This window comes from Podarcis muralis, chromosome 6 (assembly GCF_964188315.1).
Source record: "Podarcis muralis chromosome 6, rPodMur119.hap1.1, whole genome shotgun sequence".
Classification (NCBI taxonomy): Eukaryota; Metazoa; Chordata; class Lepidosauria; order Squamata; family Lacertidae; genus Podarcis; species Podarcis muralis.
This window is the reverse complement of record NC_135660.1, coordinates 14,103,536-14,122,024: the sequence shown is the minus strand read 5'-3', so window position 1 is coordinate 14,122,024 and position 18,489 is coordinate 14,103,536.

Here is an 18,489-nt window from a genome sequence, read left to right as displayed (position 1 = left end):
TGTAGAGACCAATACGGGAGAGACATGGTTTGTTGCAGGTAGGGCAGATGAAGGCGTCCAGTTTCACTGCTACAGGTGCACCAGGGAATTTCTACTCTCTGCGCTGTCTGGTCACCGCAGTGGATACAAGACCTGTCTGTCTGTCTCCAGAAGGAAGCCCCCGAGAATTCAATGGGACTTACTCCCATTACTCTGTTACCTATATCTACTGGCAAGAGTGCCAAATTGAATATAATATTGGGGGGAGGCAGGTAAGCCCTGCCCCACATAATAGATCACCAGGTGCAGCATGCATGCGCGCGCACACACACAATTTGAATGGCAATGACTTCAGCTGGGGCCCCCCCTCAAATATTTTATTGGGGTGCTGCTGAAGGGAGTTGGCTCGAATGTCTACTGGACTTTTTTTTGCATTGAACTTCCTTCTGATTGATGCTATATATTTCAAAACCTATCCATTTTAAACAGCTCCATAGCAAAACTCTTTAGGAAGTTCACAGTCTCGATCCTGCAAACTCTTGAAGGGCTCATCTAGTCCAGCTTCCTGTTCTCAGAAATGCCAACCAGATGTCCCTGGGAAGACTGCAAGCAGGGCATGAGAAAGGGCATTCTCCCACTCATGACCCCATTATTGAGAGGCACACTACAACTGATTCCTCCTTCATGGACCACTGCAGATTTTATGGACTCCATGATCACGGCAGATGGTGACAGCAATCACGAAATTAAAAGACGCCTGCTTCTTGGGAGAAAAGCGATGATAAACCTAGACAGCATCTCAAAAAGCAGAGACATTACCTTGTCAACAAGGATCCATATAGTTAAAACTATGGTTTTCCCAGTAGTGATGTATGGAAGTGAGAGCTGGACCACAAAGAAGGCTGATCGCCGAAGAATTGATGCTTTTGAATTATGGTGCTGGAGGAGACTCTTGAGAGTCCCATGGACTGCAAGAAGATCAAACCTATCCATTCTGAAGGAAATCAGCCCTGAGTGCTCACTGGAAGGACAGATCCTGAAGCTGAGGCTCCAAGACTTTGGCCACCTCATGAGAAGAGAAGACTCTCTGGAAAAAACTCTGATGTTGGGTAAGACTGAGGGCACAAGGAGAAGGGGACGGCAGAGGATGAGATGGTTGGACAGTGTTCTCGAAGCTACAAACATTGACAAAACTCTGGGAGGCAGTGGAAGACAGGAATGCCTGGCGTGCTCTGGTCCATGGGGTCACGAAGAGTTGGACATGATTAATTGACTAAACAACAACAACTGATTCTGGAGGATATATAGCCATTACGACAAGTACTAGCAGCAGCTATGGATGGTGGTTTTTCAATCACAGCATAGCAGAAGCTGATGTAACCATATCATTATGAGCTGTCTGTCCCCCCTCCTTTATTCCTCTGCCCTCCTCCCATTGTAAATTCCGCCTTCCATCATTTGTATAACTTTGCCACTCATTTATTTCTGACGGGTTTCGTTTTCACTGACCTTGGTTGCTTTCCCTCAGTGCCTGAACTGAGATTGCTCTTTGTGTCTGTTTGACAGGTTTATAAAAAACCAATTGGACTTGGCAGGTATTTAGGCCTTAATCCAGACAGGCTCCTTCCCCATTTTAAAACAAATTACTTTTAATATCACCTCAACATTAATGTTTAAGAGAGGATACTGTTCCTGTTCCATAACCACTTTTCATAAATGTTTTAATGCTTCCAAGCCTGAACTCCACTGAGGTCAATTTGAAGATCCCAAATAAAATATCTTTGCTTCACAGATGTTCCCATGCTGCCTGCATGAGGGGTAGCAGTCCTTTTGTGTATCTCAAACTAACCAGGAAGATAATTGCTTTGCCACTGGGAAGTACTACGAGTACGCCCTTCTCAAGAGGTGGGAAATAAAAGGGATATGGCCAAGATGGGTTTAGGTTAGAGATGTCTTCAGTCTTCCCTCAGATATTTTTCTGGTCTGAGGGAAGCTGGGTATTTTTTTTGCTTGACATTCATGAATAATAATAATAATAATAATAATAATAATAATAATAATAATAATAATAATTTATTATTTATACCCCGCCCATCTGGCTGAGTTTCCCCAGCCACTCTGGGCAGCTCCCAATCGAGTGTTAAAAACAATACAGCATTAAATATTAAAAACTTCCAGGGCTGCCTTCAGATGTCTTTTAAAGATAAGATGGCTGCATATTTCCTTCACATCTGAAGGGAGGGTGTTCCACAGGGTGGACGCCACTACCGAGAAGGCCCTCTGCCTGGTTCCCTGTAACCTCACTTCTCGCAGCGAGGGAACTGCCAGAAGGCCCTCGGAGCTGGACCTCAGTGTCTGGGCTGACCGATGGGGGTGGAGACGCTCCTTCAGGTACACAGGACCGAGGCCATTTAGGGCTTTAAAGGTCAGCACCAACACTTTGAATTGTGCTCGGAAACGTACTGGGAGCCAATGCAGATCTCTCAGGACCGGTGTTATGTGGTCCCGGTGGCCACTCCCAGTCACTAGTCTATGGGGCTCATCAACCTGGGAAGGCAGCCCATCTAGGAGAAGGAAGACTTTAAACATCTGCTGCCTTGTATCTTCCCCAGAGTGGCTGGGGCAACCCAGTTAGATGGGTGGGGTACAAAAATATAATAATAATAATAATAATAATAATAATAATAATAATAATAATGCTGCACACAGAGAGATAGGATGGACTGGACCCTAGACGGTTCCAACCTGTTTCAGCCAAATGAAGGTTGCCCCAGTTCTAGTCAGCTTGCCTCCCTTTCCTTCATCCTTTCCCACTTTTCCATTCCTTCCATCTTTGTTGTTATGTGTTCTGTCTAGGGAGGGACCTCAGGAAGGCAGAGCCTCGTGCTCCCTGCCTTGAGACCCCGGTGCTAGAAGACACTTACTGCAAAAGGCTTTGGGGACCTGCAGGATTCCACTAGCTCCCATTCCCCATTATGGACGCTGTCTACACTATACATTTAAAGCAGAACCAGTCCACTTTAAGCAGTCATGGCTTCCCGCAGAGAATCCTGGGAACTGTAGTTGGTTAAGGGAACTGAGAGTTGTTAGGAGATTCCCCATCCTCTCTCAGAGCTACAATTTGCAGAGTGGTTTAGCAATAAATCCTCCTTCCCAGGCAATTCTGGAGATTGTAACTCTGTGAAGGGAATAGGGATTTGTTTACCTCCCGAACATGAGGCTGAAAGTGCTGTTCTGTTTTAGATGTGTTTCATAAAAGAATACTAATAATGTGTTGCCGCGACTGGCTGAAGAAAGTTTGCCACTAGAGGGTGATACGAGAACAGTCATTAGGATGGTAAATTCCAGGCAGGCTGTTCTTCTAATTTTGATAGGATTACGTCCACGCCTCGCCTTGGCTCACTTGATTTCTCATCGCTTGATTATTTTGGGCTTGACGACTCAGAGCTGAACATGTGAACTGGCCGCATTGAAGTAACAGAAAGTAATGTGAGAGTTTGATCCGGGAAGTTTGATCAGCGACGACTTGTTCACTCGCTAGTTGTTGCCTGGTGGTGCAGTCATCAGTTGATAGCATGCATGGGGGAACCAATTCCTCTAAAAGCAGGAATGGGGAACCTGTCACCAACCAGAGGTTGTCAGGCTCCAATTCCCATCAGCCCCAGATCAAGGATCACGGGAGATGTAGTGCAGTGATGTCACTGGATAGCTCAGCTGGTGCTGAGATGATCTTCAGGGTCTCTTCCAACTTTACAATTCTATGATTCTATAAACATCTGGACAGGCCCAAGTTCTCCACCTGCGCCTTAAACCATGATGATGGAAAAAAGGTTCAGTGGAAGTCATTTGACATTTCCTCCCTCTGCTGGTTGAGCAGTAACTCAATCCTGATCTTTCTGGGAATCTTACTTCATGCTATTGCTCAAACCACTTTGCCATGTGTTGCAGTGGCACTAGAAGTGTTCCAGCAAACACCGCATTCATTCATTGCATTCATTGGTTAAGGGTGCTGAGAGTTGTTAGGAGATCCCTATTCCCCTCAGAGAACTCTGGGAAAGAGGGACTGACTGTTAAACTTTCCTGGGAATTGTAGCTCTGTGAGGGGAATAAGCGGCCTACAAACAACTCTCATCACTCTTAATAAGCAACAATTCCCTTACTTGATGGGAGAAATCTCAACCCCCATGGGCCATCTAGGGAGGGTAGAGGGGCCAAGGGCCTCCCTGAAATTTTCAAGGAGGGGCTAGGCCCCCTCAGTATTCCACAGTCTGCAGTGGGCCTCGCTGGGCCTACCAGCAGCTGTGGTGGGCCTCATGGCCTCTTCCCGCTGTGTGATGTCACACATGTGGTGTGTGTGTGATGTCATGCGTGGGCGTTGGGCACCCCTGGAGTTGGGCGGAACCCGACGCCTATGGCCACAACTGCCTAAAGTGGTGTGATACTGCTTTTAATGTAGACTGCAGAGTATTGTGCTATATTGACTACCTGAAGTAGGTAGATAGGGAGTCATCCATCCAAACCCCCATTGAATCCATCTGAGCAAGGAACCATGGAACAATTCAGTAGCAAGTACCAAAGGGTAAGGACCAAAGTAGGGGGCCACTGGTGAAGGACACAGAAGGGTCAAGAACCAAGCCAGAAGAGAGGGCTGAAGAGCAAGCAAGGAAAACACCAGAGTTCAACTTCTGGAAGACCACATTGGTCAAGCAAGTCTCAACTGGAACAGGAAACTGTCTTATGCTCCTCTCAGATGCAGCTTTACCTTGTCAGCTGTTCTTGAGAACTAGACCTTGATTTATTTCTGTACTTAGATTTCTCTCAAACTTTCTGTTCCTAACCTGTTTATTTTTTTCCTATAACTGATGGAATTTGCTATCGTTGCAGATCTATGAATTGTAGGAACTGCACAATCTGACTGATTAAAGCTGGTCTGTTGCCTGCGATATCTTGGTTCGCTCACAGTCATATCTCTATAAAGTGCTGAACTCCACCCCTCAGAGGCAATGATTGTGTTGTTCTTTCCCCTCCATGATCTATTTTTCTGGAATGGAAGAATGTCAGTCAAGAATCCTTTATCTTATCTTATCTTTATCTCTATTTACTTATTCTTCCCATCAGCACATAAAGAAAACAAATAGAATCCAGTTTTCTTTGCTGTGTCCCTTCTTTAATTCTGACATTTATTAGATAACTTCAACATGTTTTGCTGTTTTTAATATCTTTCCCAGTATCAATAGCAGAGGCTTCTTTCTCTTTCCAATTAGTCAGAGCATGGATTTTGCTTGTGGATAAGGAGATTTATGGTGAATTCAATAGCATAGCTGTGTATTTTACCTTTTAGGTTATTTAGAAGATATATTTTGAGGTCATTAGACAACTCATACACTAGATCTTTAATAAATAACCTAATTATCTTTATCCAATAAATCTTTATCCAGGGGCAAACCCACCAAATATAACAGGAATTGGATGGTTGTGAATTTCACCTCCTGCATAGAACATGACCTAACTTGCTTTTTTGTGAGTACTTGCCAAGTACTATTAATACATAGGTTGGCATTCAGCTAACTTTTACTTAGACACACTGAAATTAACAAACATGACTACATTAGGCCCATATAGGTCTACCACCCAGAACCTTTGCAACATAACTCACTATAACTTGAGTCAATAGCTTTTATGTGTCAAAATAGTCTAACAGGTTTTCCTGTGGATAAAAAAACATAAATATAGCAGGACTTGAGTGCAACAGTATTCTCTCTTCCTGTGGTTTCCATCGACTGGTATTCAGAAGCATTAATACCTCTTACCATAGAGGCAGAATATAGTCATTGTGGTTAGTCTTATCCTTGATGAATCTGTCTAGTCCTCTTTTAAAGCCATCCAAGCTAGGGACCATCACTGCCTTTTGTGGAAGTGAATGCCATAATCAGTACTTCCTGGTTCCAACACTGTCTCTGGAGGCTCAGGTAGGCTAGGTGACTATGTTGTTGTTGTTTAGTCATTTAGTCGTGTCTGACTCTTTGTGACCCCATGGACCAGAGCACGCCAGACACACCTGTCTTCCACTGCCTCCCACGGTTTGGTCAAACTCATGCTGGTAGCTTCGAGACCACTGTCCAACCATCTCGTCCTCTGTCGTCCCCTTCTCTTTGTGCCCTCAATCTTTCCCAGCATCAGGGTCTTTTCCAGGGAGTCTTCTCTTCTCATGAGGTGGCCAAAGTATTGGAGCCTCAGCTTCAAGATCTGTCCTTCCAGTGAGCACTCAGGGCTGATTTCCTTCAGAATGGATAGGTTTGATCTTCTTGCAGTCCATGGGACTCTCAAGAGTCTCCTCCAGCATCATAATTCAAAAGCATCAATTCTTCGACTATCAGCCTTCTTTATGGTCCAGCTCTCACTTCCATACATCACTACTGGGGAAACCATAGCTTTCACTATACGGACCTTTGTTGGCAAGGTGATGTCTCTGCTTTTTAAGATGCTGTCTAGGTTTGTCATTGCTTTTTCTCAGAGTGGTTGTAGCTCTGGGAGGGGAACCGGGGTCTCCTAACAACTCTCAGCACCCATAAGAAACTTCAGCTCCCACAATTCTTCAGGGGGAGCCATGACTATTTAAAATGGTATTGCAGTGCTTTATGGTGTGAATGTGACCTTCGGGCAGATCCACACTGTCGATTTAGAGCACATTCAATGCACATTCAAAACACACGACTTCAAGAATAATGAAAACCATAGTTTTCATAACTTCAAGAATCGTGAAAACCATAGTTTCTAATTCCCAACACCCTTAACACTCAATGAGCATTGAATGTGCTTTTAAAGGTTGGGTGTGGATCGGCCCTTAGTCTCCACCATTAGGAACAACTGGGAACACATGCCGTGTTTTCACCTAAATCTTCACTCTCTAATGCAATTAGCATAATGATTAATACTCCATCCCTGAGCAGGCAAGAGGCAGCAGAGTGGAGAATGAATGGCATCTTGTTTGGAACCTCAAGCTGTCAAATAAAACAAACAAACAAAGAAACAAATGTGATTACTCAGAGATGCTCCACTTTAGATTTGCATTGCTTTGTTCCCCTTCTTAAATGGACACAGTGGGCTCACATTGCATAACAAAGCTTGGTTCTCTTGGGAGGTGCTGTCAGCATTAGACCTTTGAGAAGCTCCTTCAACCAGGTTATCCATTGACTGGAATCCCCCAGAGAGAATGGTCAGCCTCATTACCTGGGGATCCCCAGGCCACTCTGACTCACCACCACAGTTGTTTCTCCCCCAGGCATCAACACTCTCACAACTTCAAAAGACCTTATTAATGGTTGAGCCTGATTCCACAAAGCACCAGGATCTTGCCTGAGATGGGAGTATTCCTGAGATGTATGGTGTTGGTAGAGTTATTTGTATATTGCAGTGATTTTCAAAGCTCCGAAAGGTTAAAACAAAAAATCAGTTGGAGGGGGAAGGTTGAGGGAAACCACAATTTCTTCTTCCAGAGCTTGTGCTTGTCACCCCAGTCTTGTAAACGAATCTTTGTTGGCTTCCCAGAGCTACAGCTAAGGAGATAGCACTCACTGCAGAAAACAGTCTAGCTTTAAAGAGAACAAGCACAAATTGAAGTTTCTCATGCCTCAAATGCCTGGTGTGTTGGGTGACTGAAGGAGGTCATGCCCAAAGCTTAAATCAGGAATTGGCAACCTGGTGGCCCTCAAGATGATGTTTGATGACTCCAACTCCCATCAGCTCCACCCAGCATACCCCATGGTCAGGGATGATGGAAGTTGTAGTCCTGCAACATCTAGAAGGCCACAGGTTCGGAGTCAAATTCAAGGAAGAGTAGCTTACTCCAAGGTAGTGCCCTCCACTTGTCCCACCATCCATGACAAACTGAGTTGTAGCCTGAAACCTATGGAAGCCACCAGTTTGGAGAAGGCTGGATTATTTATTTGGCATCACCAATAACTATACGTACCTTTGTTGGCAAGGTGATGTCTCTGCTTTTTAAGATGCCGTCTAGGTTTGAAATTTAGGCTTGTGCAATTAAAGTGGATTAAAGGTCCACCCTGGCACAACAAATCCGCTTTAAACAGACAACAGGCATTTTATGGTGAGAAAAGTGATGGAGAAACACATTGCAAAGTGTGGGGTGGACATACGATTAATGGGATTAGGCATAACCACTGCACAAAGGAATCAAGATGAATTCAGGGTGAATACTCAGTGTTGTATAACCTCCCCATAACCTAATCAGAAAGTTTGCTCCACAACAACAAGGCATCATTTAACCCCTGCACAACCTTTTTGCAAGCAAATCAGGACAAACGCTCAACAAGCCGGTCATATGGAGGAGTCCTTCAGACTCTTTAAAAATCTTGTGGAGACCTCCACCCTTTCCCTGTCTCCTCTTAGGAGGCTTATTACAAGCCAGCTGATAATACCTGCACTGCAGGTGGACTAGAGGGGCAGAAAATCATTGCTGCCCACTCAAACAGAGCAGGTTCTACTATTATTTATTTATTTATTTATTTATTTATTTATTTATTTATGCATGGCCCTGTTTGCAGATGGCATCCTAGTCTGCCCTTTGCATTCCTTGCATAAATCAACTGTCAGGCTAGCCTTTGCACCTTTTGCCTGCCACAGCAAGGCGTGAAGTTCTGACCTGAGTCATATCCTAGTCGGGATGATTGGCATAAATGAGTATGCAATTTGACCCTGAGTGAATATTCTTGTTCCTTTGCAGGAGCACCTGCAATGTGTTTACCAAGAAGCTACTATCCCTTTCCAGAGAAATCTAAGTGCTGTGGACAGAATGACAGGCAGTTGGGGGCTCGAAGTACAAGGAGAGAAGCAAGGAAGTCCATTCTCGATGCAATTTCCTGTTTTCTTTCCCGGGGATTGTTGTCATCTCATACCTTCTTTGTCTCAAGTCTCCCAGCACCAGGGAGAACTAATTTCAAATCTCCACTTGCTCATGAAGCTCTTTGGGTGACCTCAGGCCAGTCACTATCTCCTGGCCTAATCAACCTCACAGGTTTGTTGTGAGGATAAAGTAAGAGTGGGGACAATGTCAATATCCTTCTTCATATCCAGTTCTGGGTGCCACAATTTAAGAAGAATATTGACAAGCGGGAACGTGTGCCGATGAGAACAACCAAGATGATCAAGGCTCTGGAAACCAAGCCTTATGAGGAATGGTTGAGGGAGCTGGTTATGCTTCGCCAGGAAAAGAGGTGACTGAGAGAAGATATGATAGCCATCTTCAAATATCTCAAGGGCTGTTACATGGAGGATGGTGCAAGCTTATTTTCTGGAGGCTAGGACCTGAATCAATGGATTCAAGTTACTGCCACAGATTTCCCACCCCTAGTCTGTACCGACTGGTAGCAGCTCTCTGAGGTGTGTTTCAGCAGAACATTGTTCTGGTGTTTCTCCATCATGATCCATGGCTCATGTTCTTCCCGTGATTAGGAAGGGGTTGAGTAAACATCCCACTTTCCAGGGGAAATGAATTCTATAAGAATGGGGGAACTTTTTCAGTCCAAGGGCTTCATTCTCTTCTGGACAGCTTTCTGAGGACAACCCATCAGTGGTGGACAAGGCCAGAGGCAAAAGGGGATGGAGCGACAAGTGTAAGTTTGGTGGGCTGCATTCCACAAATGAGTCCAGCTAGCAGAAGGCCACATGAGCTCTTGCTGCTCCAGCCTCTCCAGCAGCTGGTCAGGTGATGGTCCAACCAGCTGGGTGGTGCTGTGGCTTCTCCTCAGAGACTCAGAGGGAACAATGTTCCAAGTAAGTCCTCCCTTGGCCTCCTGGTGTTCTGGGAAATTGGACTGATTTCTGCTCCCTCTTCCACCATCCCTGTCCATTGCTTATGCTGCATGAGGCTGATAGGAATTGTAGTCCAAAAATAACCAGAGGCAACCAGTTTGGGGATGGCTGATCATGAATGAAACTCAAGATGAATTATTTTAAAGGGAAGTGTCAGCTTTACAATACCTAACCCTGCTAAATCACTGCTCCCGTTTTGTCCCAGTTTTGCATCCTGAGAAGTTTTTGGGCTTGCTTTTTTTTTAAAAAAAAATGTTGTTATTGTGAGTTGCATAGGTGCCTGAAAATAAGTTTTGTTGTTATGGCATTTGTCCCGGGTTTTAGCTGTAAAATGTTGCTTCAGTTTGAATGTACCTCCCGCTCCCCGGTATTGCCTTTGGCAACGAAGGGTGAGCTGAAATATTTTAAACAAAGCAAAAAGATGCATTTACCCCCCCCCCCCCAGGTTTCAGACTTCTTTCTCCCGTAGCAGTGTCTAGAAAGAGCGGACAGGGCAATTGGTGTGGGTGGGTGTTCTCGCAGGTAAAGGACCAGAACCTTTTGCAACAGAGATTCATTATCGCCTATCCCACTGGAGGAACTATATTTTTCCATTACGCTGCTTTGATCAAAGTATTTTGATGAGATTGAGGCTGGTGGACCTCTTGAGACACATCTCAGCTGTGGAGTGATGTTGACATAAAGCACGTTATAAGGGTCGTAGCTCAGTTGGAAAGCAGATATTTTGCATTCCGGAGTACAGTTCTGAAGTGCAATTCACTGCCTCTCCAGGTAGGGTTGGGAATGTCTTCTGCCTGCAACTCTGGACAACTCTGGCCAGTGAGTTTAGGTAATGCTGATCTAGATGGACTGGCTCAGGATAAGGCAGGTTCCTGTGTTAAAGTGGGTGGGTATGTGGGAATCAAAGGGGTTGACACAATGAAGTATGTAAACAGCAGGGCTTTTTTCTTTTATTTGTTTTTATATACATTTTTATTAATTTTTTAACATATCATTTCCAACAATCATTTAACATAACTTCTTATCTTATACAATATTTTAGACTTCCATCATCAACAACCTCTGAAGATTTTCTGTTCTTTATCACTTATTCTGCATTTCTTAATTTCTCTATTACTTTTAATTGTCATTTACTAATAGTTCTCTTCATAGTCTTCCTTGCAATAATCCTCCTTACAGAATTTCTTGCAGTCCTACTAGCGTAATCTGTTTATTACAGTTGCTTTTCAAATAGTTCAAATATTTGCTCCATTTACTTCTAAGAATCTCTGGTCCCGCAGGTTTCAAATCTTTCCTGTTAATTTATCTAATTCTGCATAGTCCATTACTTTCATTTGCCACTCTTCTTTCGTCGGTAACTCTTCTTGCTTCCATTTTTGTGCCAGTAGTATTCTTGTATATAAAAACAATTTACAGTGCTGTCTGTTAATATCCTTCCCTACAATGCCAAGTAAAAATGCTTCTGGTTTTTTTAATAAATGTATATTTCAACATCTTTTTCATCTCAGTATATATCATTTCCCAGAAGTTTTTCACTTTCTTACATTCCCACCACATGTGAAAAAAGTTCCTTCTTTTTCTTTACATTTCCAACGCTTATTACTTATTTTATACATTTTAGCTAATTTCACAGGACTAATATACCACCTATACATCATTTTCATCACATTTTCTTTCAAAGCATTGCATGCTGTAAATTTTAGTCCTTCTTTCCACAGTCCCCCCCCAATCTTTTAACTGTATATTATACCCAAAACCTGCAGCAGGGCTTTTTTTCAGCTGGAACTCACCAGAACTGAGTTCTGGCACCTCTCAGGTGGCAGGGACTGGCTGGATGAGGAGGAGTGGTGGAAACCACCTGATCAAGAGCCCCCTCCCCCAGAAAGTACAGAGGGAGAAGATTTGGATCCTGGTTTCTGGTGGTGGGATACCGGCCATACTCCAGAGGAGGGGAAGAGCTGGGAAGTACTGGAGGCTGGGAGCTTGGAGGATGATGAAAAGGAGGAAACAAGAAGGTTTGCCAGCACAGGGTAGAGACAGGAACCAGACTTTGCAGCTCCACCAGAGAGCTTCTCTACTGAAGGCCTGCAAACCCCACCCCACTTCCAGAACAAGGCATCTATTGCATGTTACTAAGTAGAGAGTCAGGCAGACGCAGAGAGGGTCCCTTGGGGCTTGCCATAGACAGAGGGAAGGACCTGACACAGGAGGCTAGGGAGTGAGGACGGAGTTACAAGCCAGTCCGGGCAACTGCTTCATCTGGACAGGAGCAACCCTTAGAAGTCTCTGCGAGGTCTCTGTTCTGCTTCCTTAACAAACTAACCGCAATTTAGCCGGTGTTCACTGTATTTTTCTGATTTGCGAATGTCAGTTCTGTGGCATCAGGTGGGCGCCATTGCCATTATAAGAGAGCAAGGCAGGCATTTATGGTGAGTTCTGGCACCTCTTTTCCTAGAATAATAATAATATAATAATAATAATTTATTATTTATACCCCACCCATCTGGCTGAGTTTCCCCAGCCACTCTGGGCGGCTCCCAATCGAGTGTTAAAAACAACACAGCATTAAATATTAAAAACTTCCCTAAACAGGGCTGCCTTCAGATGTCTTTTAAAGATAAGATAGCTGCTTATTTCCTTCACATCTGAAGGGAGGGCGTCCCACAGGGCGGGCGCCACTACCGAGAAGGCCCTCTGCCTGGTTCCCTGTAACCTCACTTCTCGCAGTGAAGGAACCGCCAGAAGGCCCTCAGCGCTGGACCTCAGTGTCTGGGCAGAACGATGGGGGTGGAGATGCTCCTTCAGGTATACAGGACCGAGGCTGTTTAGGGCTTTAAAGATCAGCACCTACACTTTGAATTGTGCTTGGAAATGTACTGGGAGCCAATGCAAAAAAAAGAGCATTGGCAAACAGTAATACTGGAAGCAGAGCCAGCCTAAGGCATTTTGCTGCCTGAGGTGAAGGAAAAGATGACGCCCCTTCCCTAAACTGGCTTAATCTTAATTCAACACTGGTGATGGAATAGGACTCTTCTACAACAAATGAGGTGGCAGGCCAGCAAAGGAAAAGGGCCCTTAGGAGACTGGCACAGATGGCATTGCTGCTGTCTCACAACATCACTTCTCTCATGTTGGGGTGGCCCTGACTGGAGGTGAACGAGCCAAGGAAAGCTTCCCAAACACGACTTATGATCCTGCCTTCTTCCTCAACCTTTCCAGTTCCTTCGCTGCCTGATTTGGTGGAACTGCTCAAGTGGAGAAGCACATGGGATGTGGGCAACATGGGGACAACCACGTCTCTGGATTGTCATTGGACTCTTGTGCCCCTGTCATGGAGGGCATAGAGGTATCTCTATATACAGAGGTAACCTTTTCTCTGTTTGGTAGTTGTGCCCGCGCATTGCAAAAATAAGTTTCAGTAAGTTTAATGGGTCGCATCCCTCCCACTTTTGAGCACTGATTGTACATCAAGCTGCTTTATTAGAATGTTGAATGAAATTTCGGAGAGAGTTATAAAGAATTATTTTTGTCTGACCTGAAGACAGGAAAAGCACTGGCCCAATTCTCCCCTTAATTTTACTGGTTTTATGTAAATTTGCCTCCACTTCTACCTGATTTATATCTAACTGCAACGAGAACATAGCCCACACTCATTCTTGGCACGCAATTTAAGGAGACAAGCCGAATTTTGTTTACAGCCTCTTGTCAAACGCAATAAGAATTTAATAGAAAACTGGAAGTTAAAATACTTTATAAATTTTATAGTCTTAACCAACCAGTGCAATAGCTCCAGCTTCTTTATTTCAAGAAGATGCTTTTATTCTATATACTGTAGAGTGAAGCTTTGGAATAGGAGCATAGGAAATTGCTCCTTGCACCAGGTCCATCTAGCTCAACTGATTGCAGGTCCCCAGGCTGGGTGGCTTCCAACACTACTTGAGGAAACCAGGAATGGCAACTGAGGACTTGTATGCAAAATGTGGGCTCCACCAATGAGCTACAGCCTTCTCCTCTGTTATCCCAGCAGAAAAATCTATACCCACCCAGATGTGTGCATAGATGTACAGGGATGCCCACTCCCACAGAGGGAGCCAATCTGTCTCTTGTGTATCTGTTCTATTCATGGAAATGAATGGGGAAATGATTTTGGCTGAAGGACCTCATGCACACATGTGATCTCAGTTAGGTATCATTTCCTCGATTTCTAAGCACTAACACTTTTTCAGACAAGGCTCATCTATATTTTTGAGATTGCTCCTCCTGAGAGAACACAGTATACAATAAACATACAATTAGGAATTAATATGAAGGTCCCAATCAAGGCAATGATTGCGCAGGTAATCAAGTAATAAACATAAGTAATCAAGCATTTACTTGCTCAGCAAAATGTGGAGCGATGCCCCATGTAAAACTAAGATGCATTTAGGAATATGTTTATTCCAATTCTCCGTGTGTAGCATATTTATACTTAGGAGAATTCAAGATTTCCTATTTTCCCCACTTTGAAAAAATATATTTTTAGTTCTCATTATATACTGTATCTGCACCCCTGTCCCAGCAATTTTTGGTGGAACCCCCAAGAATTTGGTGGCAGCTGCAATGGCAAAGAAAAGAATAGAAAAGCAACAAATGCTTTTCAATTACCTGGAGGTTCATAAAATAATCCCTAGTGGTTTTCATGAGTGTTAAGGATCAGCATTTGTTGTTGTTGTTGTGCTGGTGGTGTCACCAAGGCAGAATCACTGCAGCAAATCTACTGCATGTTGCTTCCACATTCACAGCAGTTTGCATCAAACACATTTTTGCTAACTTGTGCAATACATGCCAGCCGTTTCCCTGCCTGTGAGAAATGCCTCTGACTAACAGTGGCTCTAGCATTGCAGACAAAACTCTTTCCCAACCCTAACTGGGGATGCCAGGAATTAAAGCTGGGACTGTGGCGATCACACACAGACGTTTGATGGTCTATTGACCCTGTGCCGCCTCTGCAATTGCTTTCTTCTGCTGCCACCACCCCGTATCTCACGGGGACACACGGAGTCCAGTCAGTTGTTAACATAAACAAATAATCAAGTTTATTTTTAAATGCAGGAACAAGCTTATGGTTTCAGTTAGTTTTTCTTGACAGTTTCTTAATCTTATTTCCTAACAACTTCAAACTGATTATTCCCAACTATCTGACTCCACCTAACAATTCCTCTCACTCTCTCACAATACAACTCTACCAACCCACACCTAAACCTCCCTCTTCCTTCTTCAACTCCCAAACCTCCACTAACTCAACTCAACTGACTTTCAAAACCTCCCACTCTGACTTTTATTCCCCCCTTGCATTCTCACTGGCCAATCACATCACACCTATTTTAACCCTTTCCTTATGACCCATCCTAGGAGGCAAACACCACAGGGACCTTCAGCAGATCAAGGCAAGCACTCTCCCACAGAACTGTGGGGACCCTCCTTGTTCATTGGAAAACGTGTTTTCCATCTCCTCCTAATTCTTCCTCCCTTATTTTAAAGCAAGGGAAGTTGGTAGAACCTTCATGTGGCGTTTGGATTACCAACTTCTTTACTGGCCTCTGCTCCTGTATCTGCCACCTGCCACATCAGCCTGACAGAAAGAAATTAAGCCACCAATTTCTCCGCCCCCCAGCATTTTATCTCCAGGATGCTTCACTGGCTTCATTTCTACCTGTTCAGGTGCTGTTGCAGGTGACACACGCAGGAGCAGGGACCAGGAAAGAAGTTGGCAACCCAGAGAGTGCACGAATATTCTACAATTTCCCCCTGCTTCCCTTTTTGCCTCCCAGACACAATTAAGCAAACATATTTTCTACAATGAATCAGGAGGATCTCGATATCATCCTCTTACTAGGTTGCTGGCAGGAGTTGGGATGTGTATCATGATTTCCCAGGTCTGACTAAGACTCGTAACCTGCATAAAACATGCAGCAGGGAACAATCTAATAAAAAAAAAATCCATCCCGATTTTTATGTGGGCCTGTCAATCTGGGTAGCTCTGCAGGGCCAATGGAATTCAGAGGCATGAATAAAAGGTATGTCTTCCAGCTATAGAGGCAGGATGTAAATCCCCTTAATCTAGAATTGCCATATTTCCATAGAGATCAATTCCTGTGTACGGGATATAGAACATCCTGGCACAAAGAAGTAATAAATAAATAAATACTCACCCACATAGGCATTAAAAAAAATAGATTAGACCTCGTTTATATATATTTACACAAAGCTGATGGGATTTTTTTTTTAAAAGAAAGATATGGGTGATAGCCAGCATCAGTTATACTCAGAGTAGACCCATTGAAATCACCCTAATTCAACATTTTACTGTTTTCAGTATAATATCATGCTGTTCAGACATTGCATGTAAGAAGAAACAAACACCAGTAGATAGAAAGAAAGAAAATAGAAGCCAAATCAAATACCGCATTTTTTTGCTCTATAAGACTCACTTTTTCCCTCCTAAAAAGTAAGGGGAAATGTGTGTGCGTCTTATGGAGGGAATGCAGGCTGCACAGCTATCCCAGAAGCCAGAACAGCAAGAGGGATTGCGGCTTTCACTGCGCAGTGATCCCTCTTGCTGTTCTGGCTTCTGAGATTCAGAATATTTTTTTCCTTTTTTCCCTCCTCCAAAAACTAGGTGCGTCTTGTGGTTTGGTGCTCCTTATAGAGCGAAAAATACGGTATATGGCACAGCATTTCTCTTTTTCCTCGTGTTGTTAAAAAAACCCTAATTTTAGATGTGCTTTATTAATGTATACTAAGTTTCCTTAGTTTTTGACTTGCCATTTGGCAAACCAGCAACTGGAACTGAAGGTCCTGTCAACACTGCATGTGTTGGCTAAGAAAGGCTAGGGCTTGGATCCTGATTGTTTGCTCTGTGACAGAATTGGTATGGTTAAGGGAGGGGAAGCAGAAACTTTGGTCTTCCTTTACAGAATGGACAAAGCAAAGATTTAACGATTGACAGGTCTGCCAACAGAGGGGGCCCTCTGAGTGAACATATACTGGGTCTTGAGCCAGCAGGCCCCCCAGTCTCTTAACTTCTTTAAAAAAAAAAAGTCCACCAAACTTTTCTGAAGAAAGTTAGCACCCAAAAAGCAGAGGCAGCTCTAATAGAATACTTTCTGGACAGCCGATTGGCCACTATGGGTATAGGATGCTCACAGTATAGTGAGCACATGGACAACATGAACCTTTTGGCAGATCCAGAAAGGCTTTCCTTAGGTTATGTACATATATAAAGTTTTTTAATGGAAGGAGAGTTGTTTGGGGGATCAATTCAAAAGAAGACAAGGCTTCTGTACTTTCATGTGGCAACTTCTATTAAATATGAAGGTAAAGGGTAAAGGGACCCCTGACCATTAGGTCCAGTCATGACCGACTCTGGGGTTGCGGCGCTCATCTCGCTTTATTGGCCGAGGGAGCTGGCATACAGCTTCCGGCCCATGTGGCCAGCATGACTAAGCCACTTCTGGTGAATCAGAGCAGTGCACGGAAACACCGTTTACCTTCCCACTGGAGCAGTACCTATTTATCTACTTGCACTTTGACGTGCTTTCGAACTGCTAGGTTGGCAGGAGCAGGGACTGAGCAACGGGGGCTCACCCCGTCACGGGGATTCGAACCGCCGACCTTCTGATCGGCAAGTCCTAGGCTCTGTGGTTTAACCCACAGCGCCACCCGCGCCCCACAGATATGAAGGAGACCTGTCCTATTTTGCACCCAGCCATGCTTCTAAGTGCCCTCTCCTTCTCTGAATGGAAGCTCTTTCTATTCCTACAGTTTAATGGTGGGATCCAACTGTAAACGTTTGTTCTGAAGGCCGGTGTAAGCAGCAGATTCACATCTTCAAATGTAGATCTGTTCAGCCATGTGTAAAGTGTGGGTGTGGGGTGCAGTTAATTCATGAAAGTGGCCTATGGGCAAAGGGTTCAGAACACAGAGTCCTGAGAGTAGGAAAGGACAACCATAATAACAGACCGTGCTAATAAGGTCACTTGAAAGTTTGACTCCTGGGAGTATTTGACCATGAGGAGCGAAATCGAGGCATTTAATGGTAGAGTTTCAACCTACACAACCTACTTTCAGCCTCACAACACCCTACTAAAGCAGCAGACTGAAAATGTACTTCATCTTATTAAAGAGAACATAAGCAAGCATGACAGTGGGAGCTAGCCCATGTTTTTCCATAATGCCACCTATATGAACTATTTGCCTCCCAGGCAGAAGTTGTGAGCTTGTGATAGATAGATAGATAGATAGATAGATAGATGATAGATGATAGATGATAGATGATAGATGATAGATGATAGATAGATAGATATAGATAGATAGATAGATGATAGATAGATGATAGATAGATAGATAGATAGATATAGATAGATGATAGATAGATAGATAGATGATAGATAGATAGATAGATAGATAGATGATAGATAGATAGATAGATAGATAGATAGATGATAGATAGATAGATATAGATAGATGATAGATAGATAGATGATAGATAGATAGATAGATAGATAGATAGATAGATAGATAGAATTAACACCTGGCTCTCGAGAAAAATGTTAATTCCCTTGTGGCTAAGGTGATTCACTAACCTGGGGAAAGCAATGAATGAATGAATGAATGAATGAATGAATGAGTATGCCTTGG